The following is a 20,079-nucleotide window of genomic DNA, read 5'->3' on the forward strand; positions in this document are numbered from 1 at the left end:
CTACAAAACCAGTTTTATATTCTGCACTTAATGACTGGTACAGCCTTTAATGTCATACCTGTTAAATACCTTTAACTCTAGATAAACAGTCCATTTTAACCAATACCTGTCGCATTTCTTTTTAGTTGTTCAAATGCCAATTTATTAGGCCTTATTTTGCCATATCAGTAGCTCAGACTGCCTTCCTTTTGACCCCTTTACTGACAGAGCCATCATATTCTGCCTGACTGCAAAATTTGAAGAACAAATTCCACCTGGTGGTTTGGTTTCGCTTTTCATTTTCCTCATCTCTCTTGCTCATTCTTAGGTCAATGTTTCCCAACCTTTCCTCTCATGGCAAAGTCCAGTGTCTGAAGAAATTCCTGGGCTTTCAGTGGTGAGACTACACTAAGATTTTGTACCTCCTGATGGAATATGTCTCATACATCCCTCAGCACAGACACTTGCATTACCAGAACAGAACCCCAGGGAACTCTTTCTGCATCCTTCACCTTCTCTTGTCCCCCAAAGAATACATGAAAAAAGTCAGGAACACAAAAAAGAGCAAGGTCACCTGCTGCAGTGCCTATATTTGTGTTAATGAAATAAAAACCCGCCCTCATGCTGATTCTTTCCTGCCTTTCGAAGCTTTTTCCAATGTATCCTCTTCAGTCAATACATAAAATCAGTCCACCCCAAAGCCAATTTCTGTCTCATTTTCCTAAAACAGGAATTTCCTGCGAGCCCAGCACAGGGTCACCAAGCTGCGGGAGGGCCTGGAGCCCTCGGCCATGGGGAGAGGCTGCTGGAGCCGGGGCTGCTTGGTCTGGAGAGGAGGTGGCACCTTGGGAGCTCCCCTGAGGATGGAGCTGAATTCAGGAGAGCCCAGCACCGGGAGCAGGAGCCCCGGGCACAAACCAGAGCCCAGGAGGCTCCCTCTGGCCACCAGGAAGACACTTCTGTGTTGGGCGGGTGCCGGAGCCTGGCCCGGGTACCACAGGGTGCTGGGGTCTCCTTGGGGACCTCCAGAAGCCACTGGGACATGGCCCAGGGCCCTGCTCTGGGTGGCCCTGCTGGGGCAGGCCTGGGACAGAGGCACCCGGAGGTGCCTCCAGCCTCAACCATTCTGAGGTGAGATAAACTGAACAGTGTGCAAGTCGTAGTATGTACAGAAATTAACAGACTATTACACAGTGCTCAGAAAAACCCATCAACTCCAGTCCATCACTATCTTGCTAATAAAAAACAATTTATTTGTCCTCTCACCCTGCTCCCCAGCTGAGCATGATTGGAAGGATCTTATTTTCGCTTACATCCCCAGAGCCCCAGATGTCTCTCTCAAATATTTCATAGCACGTAAGCAGTGAAATTACTGCTCATTTCCTTCCCTTGTTTCCACCTCATGGTTCCCTGACATTTGCAATTCCTGTCCACTTCCTCCTCCTTTGTACTCAGTCCAAGACTGAGTGTCCTGACATCTTAGGAGCAATAAACATCTTTCTCAAACGCAAGTGGCTGTTATACAGAAGGCAATTACTTGTAGAACTTAATTTGGCTATCTACTTATTTTCTTTCCTCATGACATGCTTTCACTTGAAAATCTGTGTCTTTCATCCTAAAACTAATTATTTATCTAACCAAGAAGTTCTACTGCTTCCAGTAAGTATCAGCCATGCAGCTATTATGCGATCCTGTGATAATTTTGAAACGTACAGGTAAAGTATGCAAAGTACTTACCATCTGCCACATCTCTGGTGTTTATTTTCAAGAGTTTGGCTCTGCTAGAAATGACCAGTTTTGAATGGCTTACTGGATGGTTAGGTAACCAAAGCTTGTGGACAATCCTGAGCCTCTCAGTGCTTGAGCCTTCACAACACAGACATCAAGATAAAAGTTTGGCGTTCCTTGGAACGTCCTTAAGGGGCTCCTCTGACGTTCGCCGAATCCAGAGCCTGCGTCTTTCTTCAGACTCACCTCCTCCTTCAAAATATTGCAACATTTGGCTGGATGCAGATATTTCAATAGTTTTGAGTCATTCCTATTTTTAGATCCCCCTTTCTATCACGATATAATTTCTGATTAATATTATTATTCACCATTGGAAATTCCCATTCAGTTGTGCCTTTTGATGCTTGTCTTTCTGAAGACAGACAAAATGTTTATTTTTTAATTATTTATTTTTAGCAAGGTCTACCTTCTTTGAAGAAATATCACTGTCTATTTTTAAAGGCCAGAATGTTTCCTCTGCTGATTTGTTATGTACTTAAAATCCAATCTCTTTTAAATTCTCTTTGTTTATATACTGTAGCTTTATGTTTCCTGCCATCTGGCATACTAGTTATTCTCCACCCGTGCCATATTTCTACCTCTCTTCTGTACCTGGGTGATGTGTTTGCATTGAAAAACCACCATAAAATCTGTCAGTTGCATAAAAACAAATAGAAACAAGGAAGGAGGAAAAGCCCTAGAAGGTTTTTTTTATTATTATTATTTTCTCTTAAAAAAAAAAAAAAGCTAAATCACGTTCACTTTCTTACCAACTGAGCCTGATCTCTTTTCTAAACAGCAGACAAGCATTTGGTGTTCACTCATGAACCTCTGCAAAACTTTTTTTTTTTTTTTTTTTAAAACTAAGGTACCATCATGTCATCCTGCTGTATACTCCTGAACTAAAACACGCTGCCACTTTCGAGTGCTTTATGTTTGCCATCCAGTCTCCACTCTGTGCATCTAAAAGACAGGCAGAGGAAGGCACCAAGTCAAATATCTTGCTAGATGGCTAAAACTCCTGTTGCTATCTCTATGAACTTTCCGACTCCACAGTAAAATAATTAAAAGAACTAGATTGATCTCTTGCCAGTTTTCCAATTCTAACAAAATAATTGTCAGATGAAACTAACCTTCCATGTTCAGGTTGTTACCCACCTCTAGCTTCTTGCTAGGAATGGTAGGGCTGTTGCTAGGACAGCGCAACACTAAAGACCAAAGCACTCAAGGTCTTATAATAAAAGCCACTACTGGTTTCTACATTTTCAACTCCCCAGCAAAAGATTAGCTTAGATAAATTAAGAATGCCAATTTCAGGTAAAATCAAAACTAAAAAAAAATAATAAAATAAAATAAAAAATCTATATGTATAAAGGCAAACAGTGCTTAGCTTAACTGCATTATAATTTTAGGACTAATGCAAAGTCTAATTTACTGTATTTAACCATTTAAAATATATTTCCTAGGAAGGCTTTGGTTACAGCCTGTAAAATTTTATATCCTATCACTAAGCAAAACCTCTCTTGTTCAAGGAAATCATTAGCTACAGAAAAAGCAACAAGCTAACCTGTCCCTGTTTCCAGAGACAACCCAAACCAACACGTACTGAAAGCAACAACAAATTTGACTTAGAAATTTCTGAAGGCATTTGGCTAGTACATCTTGACAACTTATCCTTGACACGCAACTTCTATCTGTTTTGAGGTGTTACGTTACCTCTTCTTGGAAAGCAGTGACAAGGCCAACTCTTCTCCTACCTACGAGAACTGAGCGTGCACAAGAGGGAAATAATCCAAGTGCAGTGTGGCAGGCAGAAAAAGATAGCGTAAAGGAGATAAAATTAGGACCTGGGAGCCTGCAGTTCCCACAGTTTGAATGGAAAGGGAAGGGTGATGACAGGAGCTCACAAAGGTGATGGAAAAAAAAATGTCCCTGAGAACGAGAGCATATGGAACTTGCTGCAGACCAACAAGCTTAGAAAAAAAAATATCTAATGCCCTGTTTTAAAAGTGACTACAAGCAACGGGTTTAATACTGGTCATACAGATAAACTGCGCACACAGTTGCATAAACTGTGCAAGGAGCCATTACAGAAGAAGAGAAAATCCCTTCAGAGCACGGCTGCACGGCTTTTCCCAAGAAGCCCCAGGCGCAGCAGTACTGCTCACCTTCACACGGACAGCGCAGCTCCTCCCTGGGCGTGCTCCTAAATCATCATTCCATGATTTCATTTCAAATAGTAGGCCCCCATTTCACACTGATTTTGAACGGTCGGAGATAAATTATAGTTAACATCATGCTGACTTTGGATACAATTGGCTTATTCTGCTACTATAACAAGAAAAAAAAAAAGGAGAATCTGAAAAATTGCAAAGCTGATGAATGTCAAACTACAACTTCTGCATGCCAGCTGACTTGTTCTTGGGCCAATGAAGTTAACAGTAAGATGCCTGACATCATCAACATTGCTGTAAGGGACATTGAAAAGTATGAAGGTAATTAAACAAGACTTTCTGGCAGTATGAAAATAGCACCACTATGACAGTCACATTGTGGTTTTTTTGGGGGGGTTGGAGGGGTTATTAACGTAACTGATCTGTAGTATTCTCTACAGAAAATATTCACCGGAATCATGCAAAATGAAGTTTCTGATAATCCTTCTTGGAAGCTCAGTCTTCTGTTCTGTAACACAAATTTCTCTGTACTTCTGCTCTATTTACCTGCAGTATTTCTCCTCTTAACACTTTTAATTGTTACCCTTCCCTTCCAAGCGCAGGGTCCCTCCCATTTTTCTTAAAGATACACTTCTGCTTTTGAAAAAGGTGGAGAAAACCTAAAGACATAAGAGACAGTTTGGCAACTAAATGACTCCCCCACCTGCACAGCCTTCACCCTGCCCCTCCCACTCACTCATCCTCATTGTGCTCAGCTGGAAATGTATCCCCCAGCAACATTCAAAGCAAGAACAGAAGAATTAGCATTGAAAATAGGCTTGAATATTTTAGTATCCAGATTGTAGGAACAGATTTTTCCCCAGTGTGAACAATAAAGTCATGGAACTTTTTCATATAAATCAGCATTTGAGTGATGCTCATTTTACAGAGGTCAAAAACATGCCTGAGTCACATATCAATGAGGTTTCGCCAAACCTTTGAACAAATGATCGCTCGTACTGCTCAAACAGAAGCAAACTCGTAAATCTTTCAAGGTTGGATTTGATAACTGCCTTACTAGATTATGTAGGGAAAGGCATGCCATCAGTCAGGCCATAAGCTGGAAGCAACAACAGACCTTGTCTTAGGGGATGGTTTGGGGTTTTTTTCAGAACCTTACATGATGTCAGGGAAAAAAAGATCTTCGTATATGCACCTCATCTCCTAACATGGGCTTTTTAATTATGGATATTATAAACGCAGTTCCAGAGCTCACATAGTGTCTTGTAAAGGCAAAATTTTGTTCCTCAAAGAGCAGTTAAATGCTGCCACTTGCACATCACACATCCTCTCCTGCAGGAGAGACTCCAGCTGCAGGAGACATGAGGACAGGCTGCAGCAGCAGGGATGTCCTGTCTGCACTGAGCTGCATTCCCCCTGCTGTTTTGTGAATGTCATTTTATGGGGTTTATTATTATTTTTTTATTCTACAAAAAGAAAAGGAAAAAAAAATAAAAGAACAAAACAAAACCACTAGAGCCTGACCTTGACAAGAGGTTTTTCATCTTTCAAACTTTTCTGCCTGGAGAAGTTTATCAGCCAGCCGTCGACTCTGACAAACCCTCCGTGAGTGCCTGACCTCAGCAGATGAAGTTTCCTTCAAGCAGGCAACCGTGTGCCTGCAAACCTGAATGCCCCAGTCCTGCCCCAGCAGAATTTTATTCTACTACTGGAAAGCAGTGAAGACCCAGCACCACATCCAGCGCTGTCTGGAAACCTGGGATTCAGGACAGAGCTGCAGAGGGGATCTCGGGACACACTCACTGGCAGGGGGACCCAGGTCTTGGCCCAGCTGGAGAGCAGTGGAGCAAGCAGCACAGCAACAGAGTTGCAGGAACAATCCCAGAAAAATATCTCCACCTTTAGGGAACAGAAACTGAAAACCGAAAACACAGGAAGGCTCTGCAAGATCCCTTACCCTGCACAGATTTGTGCCATTATGGTACTGAAAGATTTTTCCACTGTGCACAGTATTTTTAAATCCATATTCCACAAGGGCTACAAACAGGGAAGAAAATGTTTTGACATATACCACTCAAGTGTGAAAGTAACCTTTAGCTTTAATAGTTTGTTCAGGAACTATCCTGGTGTTTTTAATTAGCTAATGCTTCACTAAGATCTGCAGTCCCCAAAAGAACATAATAGTTCCATGAAATGGCTCTGTTTTAATTTCTCTAGTTTTAATGTAGCACACAATCTCCCATCCTACATCCCAACTGTAATTAGCATGGCTAATTACTGAAACTGTATGAATCGTGGTTGGAGTTGCTACAGTAAGTACATTTAGGGTATTTCTATGTACATTACTGATATTGCAGTTTATTATCAACATACAGTAAGGGAAACAGGGTGCCAATGCCACTGAACACTCATAGGTCTGGCAGAGGGGGAAAAAAAGCGATTCTTATGAAACTTGCAGAATTTCTTAATAAATTGGGTGAGTTCCAGGGTTTCAAGTGCTTAAGAAATTGTTACATAAAAATTTGCTCATTAAAAAAAAAATAGATAAGAAAGAGCACATAAACAGCTGTTAAAACACTAAAGCAATTGTCATGAAAGCGAAGAAAAATTTTACAATCTGTAAACCACATCAACAGTATAATTTCCTGACAAAGAGACTACAAAGTCCAAAACCTATTAAAATGGTTTTCACAACCTTGAGATTTGATAATAAATTCCAATGATGTGAAATCCCTTTTTAACAGACTTTGAATATTAGCAGTAATAGTTCCCTATAGTAAGTAAGATTATGAACTGAATTTACAGATCTCAAACAATTTCAGAATGAGGCAAAAAGGCAAATCTCTCCTCGCCCAGATCTGTGCAAGTGCTGGAGACAGTTAACTCTCAATTTACCTTTCATCGATAAATATTAATTCCTGACACAGATCACTTAATTAATGGAACAGTTATTCTCCTCCTTTTCATCCCATCTTTGATATCATACAAAATATCCCCGAGAGAAATTAAAATATCTGGATACCCTTCATCGATTGAAAAAGAAAAATAGAAAGTCTATTTAACTGGTGACACTACAGTGTCTTAGACATCCTGCCATGATATTCATCAGCACAGATACTGAGTTTCACAACTCCGAACTTTTTTTTTTTCCTTAGAATATTAAGCAATTTAAAAATATGACCTTGGGAAAACATGCGAGCTCACATATCAAACAGTGCTTCAGTTAACACAAGGAACCACATCGTGCCAGCAGATTCAGCCTCAAGCCACCACTCTCAGACCACGCCAGCCTTCAAAGAGAATCAGTATTGTGGTGAAGGAGAATCTCCAGAGAAATTTTTAAGACAATGCAAAATAACAATAATAAAAATAAATAAATAAAACAAGATTAATAGTAGGCGGGCTGTCCAGCAACAAGCATGCACTCAGTTTTTATTACATACAGCAATCAAATAGTCTAAGGCAATTTTTCCAGTGCTGGAGACACAGCTGGTTTCTCAGTTCTCATTAAAGGGTCACAGAATCGCTGACCCTCCATCCCATGGATGTGTCTGTGGGAAGGGAGGCAGCGCAGGGCCACTGCTGCGAGCCCCCTGCGCAGAAGCGCGCCACGTGCTGAGCGCGCTGCGGGGACCGCATGCTGCAGGCTGCGCTTCCTACAGGCGCTGCTTCCTCCGCTTTCTTTTGTACCCAACTAGGAAGTTGTTTTCCCAGAAATTGCCTTGAGATTATTTCCTTGCATTTTAATTAATGCAGAGGTATTAATTACTGAGTGACTTCGATGACTATATTTTTAAGAGCCTAATAATCTTTCTTACAGTGTCTGATTTCTTACCCTCAGACTGGAGCAAGAAGGTTTTTACCAGTACACGCCTTTGCTTGTCACACCTTTTGCTGACAGCACTGTCTGGCCAGTGTCCACCATGCTGTCTGTCTTGACTGCTGCAGCAACACCACCTTTACATGCAGCCTGTGCTAAATGCATCTGGGATAAATGTGTAAGTTTCTGGCAACCTCTTCACTAAAGCTCAAGGTATCAACTCCAGCTTTTTTCCTCAGCATTTTAGATGGCCAATGAAGACAAACTGAATAAAGATGCTGTTCTGCAGTCACTGGCTTCATGTGTTTGGCATCTGCATGGCAACTTTACATAAGTTATTTTTGCAAGAGTTCAGTAAAACACTTTTTATTTCCTAAAGACCTTCTTCTGAAATAGTTTCGTATACTGGTAGCACAGCTAACATGAGATTTCCCTAAATTGGTCACATGTACAATTTTATAACACAGAATCATAAAACCCAATATATAATCATGTTTTCACGAAAACACTTCCTACCAAGCCTCAAAGATGCTATACACCCCAAAACTGTATTGTAGAAATGCACTGAATTACATGGAATGCAGTGGTTTTCATTAGCATTTTCTTTAAGTTTTGACAACAGAGTATTTCTTGGTAAATTGTGTGTGCTGGAATTTTTTTTTTTTTTTTAATTTAAATAGTCACAGGGTGAAGAGAATCAGAAGAACTGGAAGCTTGGTACTTCATTCATCTTCCTAGCTAATAATTGGATGTGAAGAAAACCAGAGATTCTAACTTTCATAACTACATACCCCCTACCTACCCACTGAATGACTGACCTAACAACAAAGGCATGAGCATGTTAATATATTTCTTTCTGGGAAAAAAAAAAAAAATCATGTATCTGAAATGAAAGATAGTCCTGCCTTTGGGAACACTACAGGACATAATGACTTCTCAAGCTGGAAGCAGTAGAAATTTGAAGAGATTGGTACTGCATTTAGAGTCACATAGCCCAAATAGTGGAACTCCTCAGTCCCTACTTTTCCATCAGATTGCATAGGTTCTTCCATGAATAACAATAAAAATACCAAAGCGCCTTGTTTTAGCTAGTGTCTTGTTGAAAAGCCCCTCTACTACAGCAGCTGAGAAGCTCCTCTAATGAGCCGGTGGTCACTTAAATGCCACATATGAGAAGCGAGAATGACATTTTAGGAGTTGGCACCAGTTTGCACAAATAAAGTACAGGTTCACCAAGACTGAATATGCTTTGCTTGGATATTTCCCGATGCTTACTCCCTGCTATATTTATCAAATGTTACTGCTAAGACAATGCATGTTGGACATTTATCAGTACCTTCTGTTTCAAAGCTTTACGTAATTGAACAGTGGCAAACTCTAGAAATAGCAACATTTTCCTGAGACATCACAATTTTTTTTCAGATAGTCACAATACTTACACCTTCCTAGCACATCACAGGCTAGGATTTTTTTCCACTATGGTTTGAACTGTTCATCTTAGTACCATGAGCTATGTGAAAACTGCTGAGCACTACTAATGTTTTATTCCGACATTTTTTTCTCTGGATTCAACCTGAACCTGCCTTCAGAAGGCTCAGCCACCAGCAGGGTAGGGGCTGGTCATAGACCTCCCTCTGTGGATCTTTCACTGGACTAACTGCAGCAAGGCTACGGGGCGTTGTGTGCTCAGAGTTCCCACCTCAGCACCGCAAATCTGGCCACACCTGCTCCATCCCATCAGCTGCTCACATGCCTCCAAACACAAAGCTCACATCAGCATAAATGATTTTAAAAAAATAATAATAAAATGAAAATAAATAAATGCAGCCTTATGCTGATCCATTTGATGCAGCATGTTATTTCCTCTCATTTTCCCAGTGTCATTTTTTTCCTCAATCAGACAAGTCACACCATTCCTGGTGGCATAAGAAAGCCTCACCTTTTTATGATTTTTAAAGTAAATAATGCTCTAATGAGCTGACACTGTAAATTTCAAAGTGACAGAAAAACAGCCACCATTTAAATAACACTATTCTTGAAAATTATCCATTTGTTTTGTGGAAGCAACTGCAAGCAGATTTGCCAGCTGCATAATTCCACACAGTCTTCATGTCTTCTGTGCTTTTTGCAAATGACTTTACTTATGAAACCCAGACTTGAATCTTGACAGATGAGATCTACAACCTGCCTAGGTGAAATAGAATTTTTCCAATGACTTCAACAGGCAGTGGATTAGGCTCCATGTGAGACACAAATTAACCGAGTCTGATTAAGAGCGACGCTGCACTCGAACCTGATCTTGTGCGGGTGTTGGCACTGCCTGGGCAGCAGTTCTTCAGTGAGAAGAGCAGCTGCTGAAGAGGGCAAAAATCAAAGAGCAATTTTCTGCACAATACAACCAGTCAGAAAAAAATCCTGGGAGAGATCAGCTTTCCATGAATTCATTCAGTCTCCACTGCAACACGAACAGGAGACTGATGGAGAATATAAGCTCCGTATCTGCATGCCTTTACACATCTGTTTCCCCAAAACAGAATACTACTCTTTCATGGGAAATATGGATATGTGTAGCTCTGACTGGAAGGTATTTTCTCTAAGTTAATACTATAAAATACCTTTTTACTTTAGAAACACAATTGACAGATTTGGAAAACAATTTAAGATGCCACAGTCTTCTTTAACAGTAAATGCTACAACCAGCATTGGAGAAGCTGTTCATCCCACCACACTGTCAGGCTCCAATCTGGCAGAGATAAATGTGCTTTTGTGCACCATGAGTAATTTCACTGACTCACAGGGGTGGCTCAGACAATATTGCTAAACTGATGCATGTTTATTGTCGATTCCGGGCTTCAAAATACACATCCCTCTGACTGCTCAAAGAGGGTCTGAACCTGGTCATATTTCAAAGCTTGTGTTCGTAGCTGGCCTTAAAAATTGCAGCAGCCACTTGGTAAACAGCAATGAAATGAGTGAGGAAAGATGTACCTGAGTCCCTGCAGGACAAGGGGTACAAAGGCATAGAGCTGGAGGGAGACAACTACGACAGGAGTCAGCCCAAGAGGACCACCATGTTCCCCTCCATTGCAAGTAGAGCTCTTTCACAGCCCTACCCTGACTAACATCACTGGGACCTGGTAAAAATCACCCACAGGCTTTGTTATCCTGAAGAGATCAGTTTGATGTTCCTTTTCTAGCAGCAGGCCTTCCCTCTGCAGCTCAGCTTCAGTGGTTTGCTTCAAGCATAACGTCTTGATCAGACCTTCCCAGCCTCCCAGAGCCCTTCTCGGGTCAGAGCCCCCAAAACCTTTCACTGAAGGCACGACAATTACATAGAGGCAGCCAAAATGTTTGAAACTATCACATTTGTCGAAAGGATTACAGGCAGAAGCCATTCATTTTCCATGGACCGCTACTGTTTGACACGCATTACAGGTGATGATATTTACTGTACTATTTTTACAACACAAGGGTTTCACCTCTTTTCTGTGTCTGCCTGAGACAGCAGTTCTGTCCCTGGGGGACTGGATTTTGCTGGGGACAAGCAGAGCTGCGGGACACCGCTGTCCCTTCCCACTCTTGCCCTGATCCCCAGCTGACTGACTGTGGGCCTGCGCCACCCTCACACAGGCTCGTGCTGCCATCATACAGGCCTGTGCTGCCATCATGCAGGCCCGTGCCGCCATCACGCAGGCCTGCTTCATTCCTTGGGCAGGCGACGCTCAGCCTCTCTTGCTCAATTCCACTCCATTCTTTCCTTCGCTATCTCCAAGCTGGTATAACACCAGCATCTAGTCCTAAAGGTGCCCTGGACACCTGCTAATAATTATCCATGACATATCCATTAAACTGTAAGCTTAGTTAAGGTTATTTTGTGAGTTTTTTTTTTCCTTCCTTTTTTACTTAATCTTTTAAACCACTTTTCTTCACATGGAGGTGATGGAGCAAACGCGTTCTGTAAAAAATCCTTTAGTGCCAGAGTTTTTGTAACACTGCACAAGTAGACATCTGCACATTTAGTCAACCCCCAACTAGAGATAATAAGTATTTTAAAGAAAACACATTTCTATATTATTTTGTTTAGTGCATTTTTTGTAGTCATGAGGCGATCATAATTCTGGAATATTTTTTTTTTCCTAAAAGATTTAAGATTCAAGTCATTTGCAAAAGAAACCAAATAGAAATGGTGACTGATTAACATAATCCTGTGAGGTAAGTAAACAATATAAAATACATATCCCCATGCCTGCGGATTCAGATTTTTACTTCATTTGCCTCACTAAGAGGTTTTCTGTAATAAACAGCAAACAGCCAAGTTCACTTAGAGGCAGAATTTCAATATATGTGTTTGCTGAAGAGTGTAATCACATCAAGAGTTTGAACTACATGAAAGAGAATATTTCTATGGGTCACAGACCATTCTGCAGCTGTGTTATTCCACATAAATTCATTCTATGAAATACCTTCTGTGGGGCTAAAACAGCAAGACTTCGACAAGGACTACGAATACACAGAGAGTCCATAACCCTGCAGGTATTTTGTACAAAACCTGCAGAGATATATGAAGTTCTGATAAGCTGAGGAACTCCTCCGTGTTCAGCAGAGCCTTTATCTTTCTCTTTTTGATTGTGCCTAGATATAACTACAAAATTTGTGCTGGATTTAAAAAAAAAACCTTGATTTTTGTATTAGACATCCAAGTACCCATTCAAATAGTTATTTTTACAGTTAATGAAAAAACTTTGTTATAAAATATAATTAAGAGCCAAATAAAAGGCAATCAATCTGCATAGTTCACAAAATGAATCCATGTTATATAGTCAAAATTTTGAAGTATTACACATCCTTTTTTAAGATAACATTCATCAGTCTGGTATTTACATTTCAATTTTCACCTCTTCGTTAACAGTGATGTTTCTTTACTTTGGAAGAGAAGGGTTAAACCCACAGTACACGCACTGCAGAATTGGAAGGGAGCATCGCATTCTGCAGGGAGGCAAAAGAATGCACATAGTTCATTAAATAATGTGAGTAGTAATGAGGGTTTACACAAATCAAACAGTGTGTTAGGTAATTGTAATGTTGCTTTGTGGTAAACCACCTGTCAGGAAGCACTTCCAGCCGAAGTCTCAATCTGCTGCAGTGCCTCCAGATGATTTCTAATTAGTGTAAACTTCATCTGTGGCATTGAACCAACATATTAAAAGGTATCCTTTTTTTTTTTTTTTTTATGGTTTCTATCACTCTCCTCTTCCTAGCACAGTGAAAATGGCTTTTTCATGCGATCCTTTGAAGGTAGTTCTTAAGAGCTAAGAGAAGCCTACCACGCTCACCTGAGGAAATTGCCATTCTTTCATACAAAGAGGTGAAGAGAAAAAAAAAAAAAGAGACCTAAAAAGACTCAAGTTTGTCACCAGATATAATCCTTGACTTCTTTTGCACTCTTCAGTGTTTTCTTATAATAGTAATAAATAATAACAACAACAACAACAGGATTACCAATCAGACCTTAGGGGAACAGATGCCCTAATGAAGCTTTTAGACAAAGTTGGGAAGCAGCAGCAATTTCAAGAAACTTGAGTAGGTCAAGTTTGCTTTTTTTTTCCTCCTTATTAAAAGGAGAATGTTAGCATGAATTTTAGTTTTTGCTTAGTTTAATCAGTGGGGTAAAAACAAACAAACAAAAAAAAAACTTTCTAGTCCAAGTTACCTGTTTGGACTAGCATCACTTGACGGAATGACAATCAGACGCCATCAGCATTTACTGGGTTATTCAAGTAATGCCAATTATAAAAAGGCCCAATTCCTTTCCTCTGTATAATCGACCTTGCCTGTAAACATCCAAACACCTTAGCTAGCAGTAGGTAACTAGCTGAGGCATAACAAAAGCTGAGATTTTCTTCATCCCTAGAAAGCAATCAAGATGTGTGTGTGTGTTGCGTTTCCCTGGAATGATTGGTTATATTCATTAACTCAAGCTGCACAGAGAGTATCTCTCACTCAATCTCCACGTATGGAGATAGTACTTGTGAATCATCTTGCCACCTCTCATTGCTTGGTTAGCTATAATTTTGTGCTCCACTACTGCTGGCTGCTCAGAGAAGTTACAACAATGATGAATGGCAGCCACTCTCATTACAGCTACTTTGGCATTCTCGCGACAACCTACAATAGGGTCTTTCTAATTAAGGCTCAGGAGAGTGAAGCTTGTCTAGTAATAACAGATGCCTTATGTTCCAGCAAGTAGTTAGGTTTCTTTAAATTGAGTTTGAAGTTACATTTTTAAGAGAAAAGATAGTTAAACTATTTGGATGTGTCAACATGTAAGTTCCCATGTGCCCAGATGCCCAATGTGGAGAATTTGACTCGATTCTGAATTGGTACTTCCCCAACCCCCTAGGAAATAAAAAATTAGCATCTGGGTTACACAAACGCAGCAGGCACAACAGCAAGCAGGAGATATCTGTTCTTTAAGAATGAGAGCTGTGATCATGAGTCAAACGAAAAACAGAGTCACTACTGCTAATGCTGTACGAGGCAGTAAAAGCTCTCAGAGACCACAGTGTTGGAACTGTGTCAGTCACCATCCCCACGCTAATTGACCATTTAACTTTAACATTTAACCACTTAACATCGCATGGTAACTAACCATGGTAAAAATGGTGCTTGTGGTAAAAATGGTACATAGTTAAAATGGTACTTTTCTTTTATTCTCAGTTTTCTGGCTGATAACATGATTATAGTTTTTGGGACAGGACATTTCTGAATTTCGTTGGGGCCACTCCCAAGAAAATATCATGGTCCAGCTATGTGGGAATACATGAAGAAACAAAAATAGAAGAGTAGAAATAAAGAAGACAGTCACTAATATCTTCAAGAAAGCTTTTAAATTCACTTTAAAAAGAAGTTGGTCCTCCTACCACATAAAAGAGCATAGGCTTCACTGTAAGTAGAGGCTGATGAATTTTAATCATTTTCAACCTGCGTAATTATTACAGAAAATGATTTACAAGCTCCACAAGTTAAGCAACCCAAACAGCAGCTTGCAAGTTTGACTTGCTTCTAGGCGATACCTGGATTTTTACCTAGGAGGACTAGAGAGCAGGTCTGTAAAAGCATCTTGTAGGTGCAGGGCAGCTGTCCAACCCCCCGAGCCTGGAGGCACAGCACCTGGTTCTGCAGCACCTTCCTCCCCAGACAGCTCCACGGAGCCCACCCGCAAGCAGCAGTCACTACGGTACCACAGTGCCTGAATGCTGCTACAAGTGCTGCAGGACCAGAGCCGCTGCTCTCGGCTCCCCCAGCTCCACAGGGGGATTTCCTAGATGTAAGCGCGGTCTCCTCACTGCAGGAGGCAGCTTTGATCCTCAGCAGCAGATTATGAGAACTACAGGTTCCTTGAAAATCATTTCTCAGAATTCCCAGTTAAGTAGGAATGAGCAAACCACAGCTCGACGACAGCTGGAAGTAAATGTTACAGTTTAAAAAACTGCAGCAGTAGCTCTCAAAGTGTTTTGCTAAGGATGGAAACAGATGTAGAGCCCAGCTCCTCACCTGGCACAAACCTGCAGATTACAATATCATTGATGTCAGCTATGCGTTTCATGTATTGCGGCACTTAAAAACACTCCAATATTGAGTTTAACTGGAAAAGAAAAAATAATTTTAGATTTGCTATGGGTCGGGGTCATACCTCCCACAGCTCTCTACACTTCTGGAAGCAAAGATCATGATATCAACGGAAGACACCTCCTGGATGCTCAAGAATTGAGCAGATCGTTGATTCCCAGAAAGCTACTGATGTCCTTACATATAAGCTGCCACACAGGGGAGATGAAGAGAAAGGGAAATCACGTGCAAAATAGGATGTTATTTACCAGGTGAAAAATCTTCCCAAAGTCCTTATGAAGTCAGAGGATGAATCTTCAGGAGGAAAATAAACTTGTTGCTCAACTGATTTTAAAAAATGAAAGAAGAAAGCAAGCAACCTTTCTGGTAACGATAAGCAGGCAAGTCTCCATTTTTCTGCACACAAATGAGAAAAGAATGATGAATCAAGCAAGAGTACCACCACGACACCCGTACATGGGGGGCACTAATATAAGTTTTTTAAAGCTCAGCATCAAATTAACGTGCATTTTGTTCCTGAAAATGAAGCTATTCACCAAGCTTCCCTCCCCCATTTATTTCATAGCAGCTAGCAATTCTGTATTTATTGTCTGCCTAAACTAAAAAGACCATCTTTACAGCAGGGTTGGAGTGTATGTGGGTTCTGTGATGACATCCAGCACAGAACTGCAGGACTTAAACAGAAAGCTGTCGTTTCCAAAGTGACAACAATGAAGTCTGAGTTTAAGTTGGAACTATCACAACGTCAGATTTGGGAAGGAATTATAACCAATACCAAATAACTTTCATGCACTTCAGCAAACTTTTCAGCCTTTTCCAGTGGTGATGAAGACGCACGCAGACTGCCTACCTCCAACCACCACAGCCAGTTCCAGTCCTCAGTTGGTTCTGTTTCAGTTTCAGTTATATGATGGGTTTATGGTTCCAGTGTTTGCAGCCCTACCCTGTTAGCAACGCAGCATAAACGTCGGACTCCAGATAAACAAAGCCTACCAGCCCATCCATAGTTTGTCTCACTAGTGGCTTGAGAAAAGCTTAGTGACAAGCTTCTTGATTTTTATCTCTGGTCATTTTTTAAATCCAAATTCTTGCCTCATTGAGGATAATCAAAAGGAAAAAAAAAAAAAGAACATAGCATTTAAATACATCTTTAACAATATTTGACAAGAAAGTGGTATAAATTCAGATTGAAAATATCGAAAACTGGGATTACCAATTATGATGCAACCATTTACTTCCTTATTTCCTACTATATACACCCTCCCAGGCTTGCTTTGCCAACAAACAGCATTTGTCTGTAACTTATCTAATTCTCAACGTGTCTATGGTTTGTTCAGTTTCTTTGTCTGTGATGTCGCTTTCCTGCCTCCTGCTGTATGAACATATTTCATCCCATTCGGTGGTCACAACGTATAAAAGCTCCATAGCCCAATTATCATGCCAGGCTTTTGTTTTGCTAAGACTCTAACAGGAACACATGCATTGTCTTAAATGGGCTTCAGATTGGAATTGAATGTATAATCCTATGTGCTTCACAGAACAAAAATAAAAGTGTCCAGTACTTCACAAAGTAACTGCAAAGTGAGTCATTCAGTTTTGACCATTTAGCTAACTTGCTTACAATTCAGCCAACTCATCAGGCACAAAAGATTTTCACTTCTGATTTTAGGTAATGACTTCCTCCGTGAAATTTTCTAACACAAATTTTTTTTGTTAGTATAACATTTCTGCACAAGAAACCATCAAATGGCAAAATATGAATATAAGAATTATTTCTGGTTTATAAGATTTGTATTGTAACACAATTCTTTATATATGACTGGGAATTTATGAAGTACATAAACAAGAAAAGGAACAGCTCCAAAGCTTCTTTTATATTAAGATCCAACTAAATAACTCGCCTTAGCTTTTTGTTTCCAAGTTTTTTGTTGTTGTTGTTGTTGTTTTGTTTTTATTTATTTATTTATTTATTTTATTTTTTTTTTGTTTCTCCTTTAAATCATCAGTGACAAGACCAGGTGCAAAACGCTGTGCACATCTCCCAGCCTCGTTTTGTTCAGTGTTTAGAGGTCTTCACCACTCCCCTTTGCCACCCCACCTTGCAAGCAGCCTGGTGTTCCCCAAGCAGCCTGAACAGATTCTTGCTCCAAGTTTTTTGGAGCATCTCTTCAAGCTCAACTGGAGTTTAGAATTCAAATTTCAGCCTGGCTTACTCCTGCTTACTCAGATTCAGTATTTGATTCTATTAACTCATTCTGCTTACTTCTATGGAGCAAGAAACAGCCACGAGCGTATTCCATTGGAAGGAAAGAGTGTCAGTGGGTTAGAGCAAACAAGCAAGGGCTGTGGCACCTCGAAAAAATATTCCCTGTTCTATGGCTATGTAATTACAGCCCACGTGTCCCCTGCTGCTATCAATAAAACAGTTTGTACCTCCGTAAACTGCATGAGACAGCTCAGCATCAGCGTTCCCATTGTTCATGTTTATAAGCCTGTCTTCAGATTCAGATTTATTTTCCAGCCTCTGAGGAATATGGCTTAGACAGCAGATCCAGGCAGCCACCCCAGTGCCTGAAGCACATCGGGGACCCCACCTCGGGGGTCCTTCACCTGCTGCTCGTGCTGCCCAGGTCATGCAGCTGTCTGCACCCTTTGGCAGTGGCCAGCAAGGCAAGGGCTCCAGCCAGCAGCGTTCCAGCCTATTCTCCTAAATGGCATCTCACTCCCTTTGCCCTCCCTGCAGCACTGCATAAATCCCACAACATCTGGAGAAGCAGGACATACCCAGCCTGAGTTCTCGGCCGATGAAGATACCGACTAAGAGCATTAAAAAGAAGTAAAATAAATTATTTTATACTTCAGTGACCTCCAATGAATTAAGGAAACCAGCATTTAAATGTCAACTTGTATGATAATAATGAGACTCATGCAGACTTTAGAGATAGCTCAGGAGTACAACAAAATCATGGATATTTCAGTGCTTGTTGTGGAGCTGGATCACTCCCCCCAATACACAGACATACAAAACATACATTATGATAGCTTCATTTTGTGGCAGATCTATTTTTCATCCAACACACTTCTGAAACCATACTAAACTGACAGTCTATGGTTTGCAGCATTTCACAGCATTGAAAATTTTTCCTGACTTGTGCAGTGATGTGATTTATATAGGATATTTATTCTTATCTATGGAGAATACCTTATAAATTATACACATCTCCAAACACACTTGGTCTTTATCCTGCCAGGGGAAGGTCATCTCATTCATTCACGTGAGAGAGAAGTCACAGCGGAGAAAAAGAGAAACGTGTGTTTACGCACAGTCATAATCTCATTCATAACCATACATCCACTTAAACCACTTTTCATTCTTTTCCATTTTTATACCCTTTGGAGAATAATAGGAGTCAGACTGAACAATGTGTATAATTCTATGTCCTCTGTTATGCTAAAAAATACACTATTTCAAGATAAATTAAATAGCTTGCTACTGAGACATACTAGCACATTAGCAAAGCCATTACAATGGAATTACACTGAAAAACACTGGAATAATCACCGAATCAACAGTGAAATTAGGAAGAACAAAATCTGGTCTCAACTTCCAATTACCATAAATTGAGAGGGTACAGGGAGGGTGCACACAGCTTCCACACTTTGCAAAAATCTTCCATGAAGTGATCGGTACGTAATTGTTTAGGCCATTCATAACTAACTGGCAAGTCTCAAAGCCCTAGAATATGACACCAGAGTTTCAGCATGCGATGTACAACTTGGGATTCGGTCAGAAGTGGCAGCTGAGGGTGACCAAGGAAGACCACCCTGGACATGATCCACTTCAGACACAATCGATGGAAGCTCCCCAGCTGAGGTCGGTGGGTGCTGGGTAAAGCCCACCCATGGCTCGGGCTCCAGCAGGAGCCCAGCAGAGACAAAGGCAGCATCTGCTTCTTCTACCACATGTTAAACCAAATTAAATTTGCTCTGTAGATTTGCACACTCTTCCATGCTTACAGGTCCAACAAACTGACCGTTCCCAAATCACCATCAAAGCCATACAGCCTCTTCAAAACTCAGTATTCCTTACCCAACAGTCAAAAGCACGTATTGTTGCTTGCTATTACCCACTAATCCTCTCCATCAGCACTGCTATATATTGCAAATGCAAAACAAAATTTTTAAAAAGCTCACTGCTTCCCATGCCAAGTAATCGACTGTACATCAGATGCAGCAGAGCTGCCTTGTCAGCATAACACAGCACGATCCGAGCTATCACAAAAGAAGGTTCAAGCCTCTCTTAAGAGAGGAGGGTGAATACAAATGCTCAGTTTTTAACCTCATATTTTTACTTTCAAACTGAGATTTATCAGAAACTACTAAAAAAAAAAAGTTTTGAAAAGTTTTCTTTCCTCTGGATTGCTCCAACCTGGACATCTCACTTAAAACACATTACCCAAACCCTGCCCACCTGACGCACTAAATCCGTATGGAAAGCATAAAAGGAGCGGATGTGCCACGTGTTTTATGGGCACCACAGCAAGGACAAACATGGCCTCACCCCGTGGATTAATTGCCTAATTAAACGAAGCAAGCTGCACCAAAAATTGAAGGACACGTGACAAAGTTTCTTAGCCCAGCCACAAATTTAGGTAGAACTTCCCTGGAATAAAACAGCCAGAAAATCTTACACCGGGCCAAGTTGTTTAT

Source organism: Cygnus atratus, chromosome 9 (genome assembly GCF_013377495.2).
Source record: "Cygnus atratus isolate AKBS03 ecotype Queensland, Australia chromosome 9, CAtr_DNAZoo_HiC_assembly, whole genome shotgun sequence".
Taxonomy (NCBI): domain Eukaryota; kingdom Metazoa; phylum Chordata; class Aves; order Anseriformes; family Anatidae; genus Cygnus; species Cygnus atratus.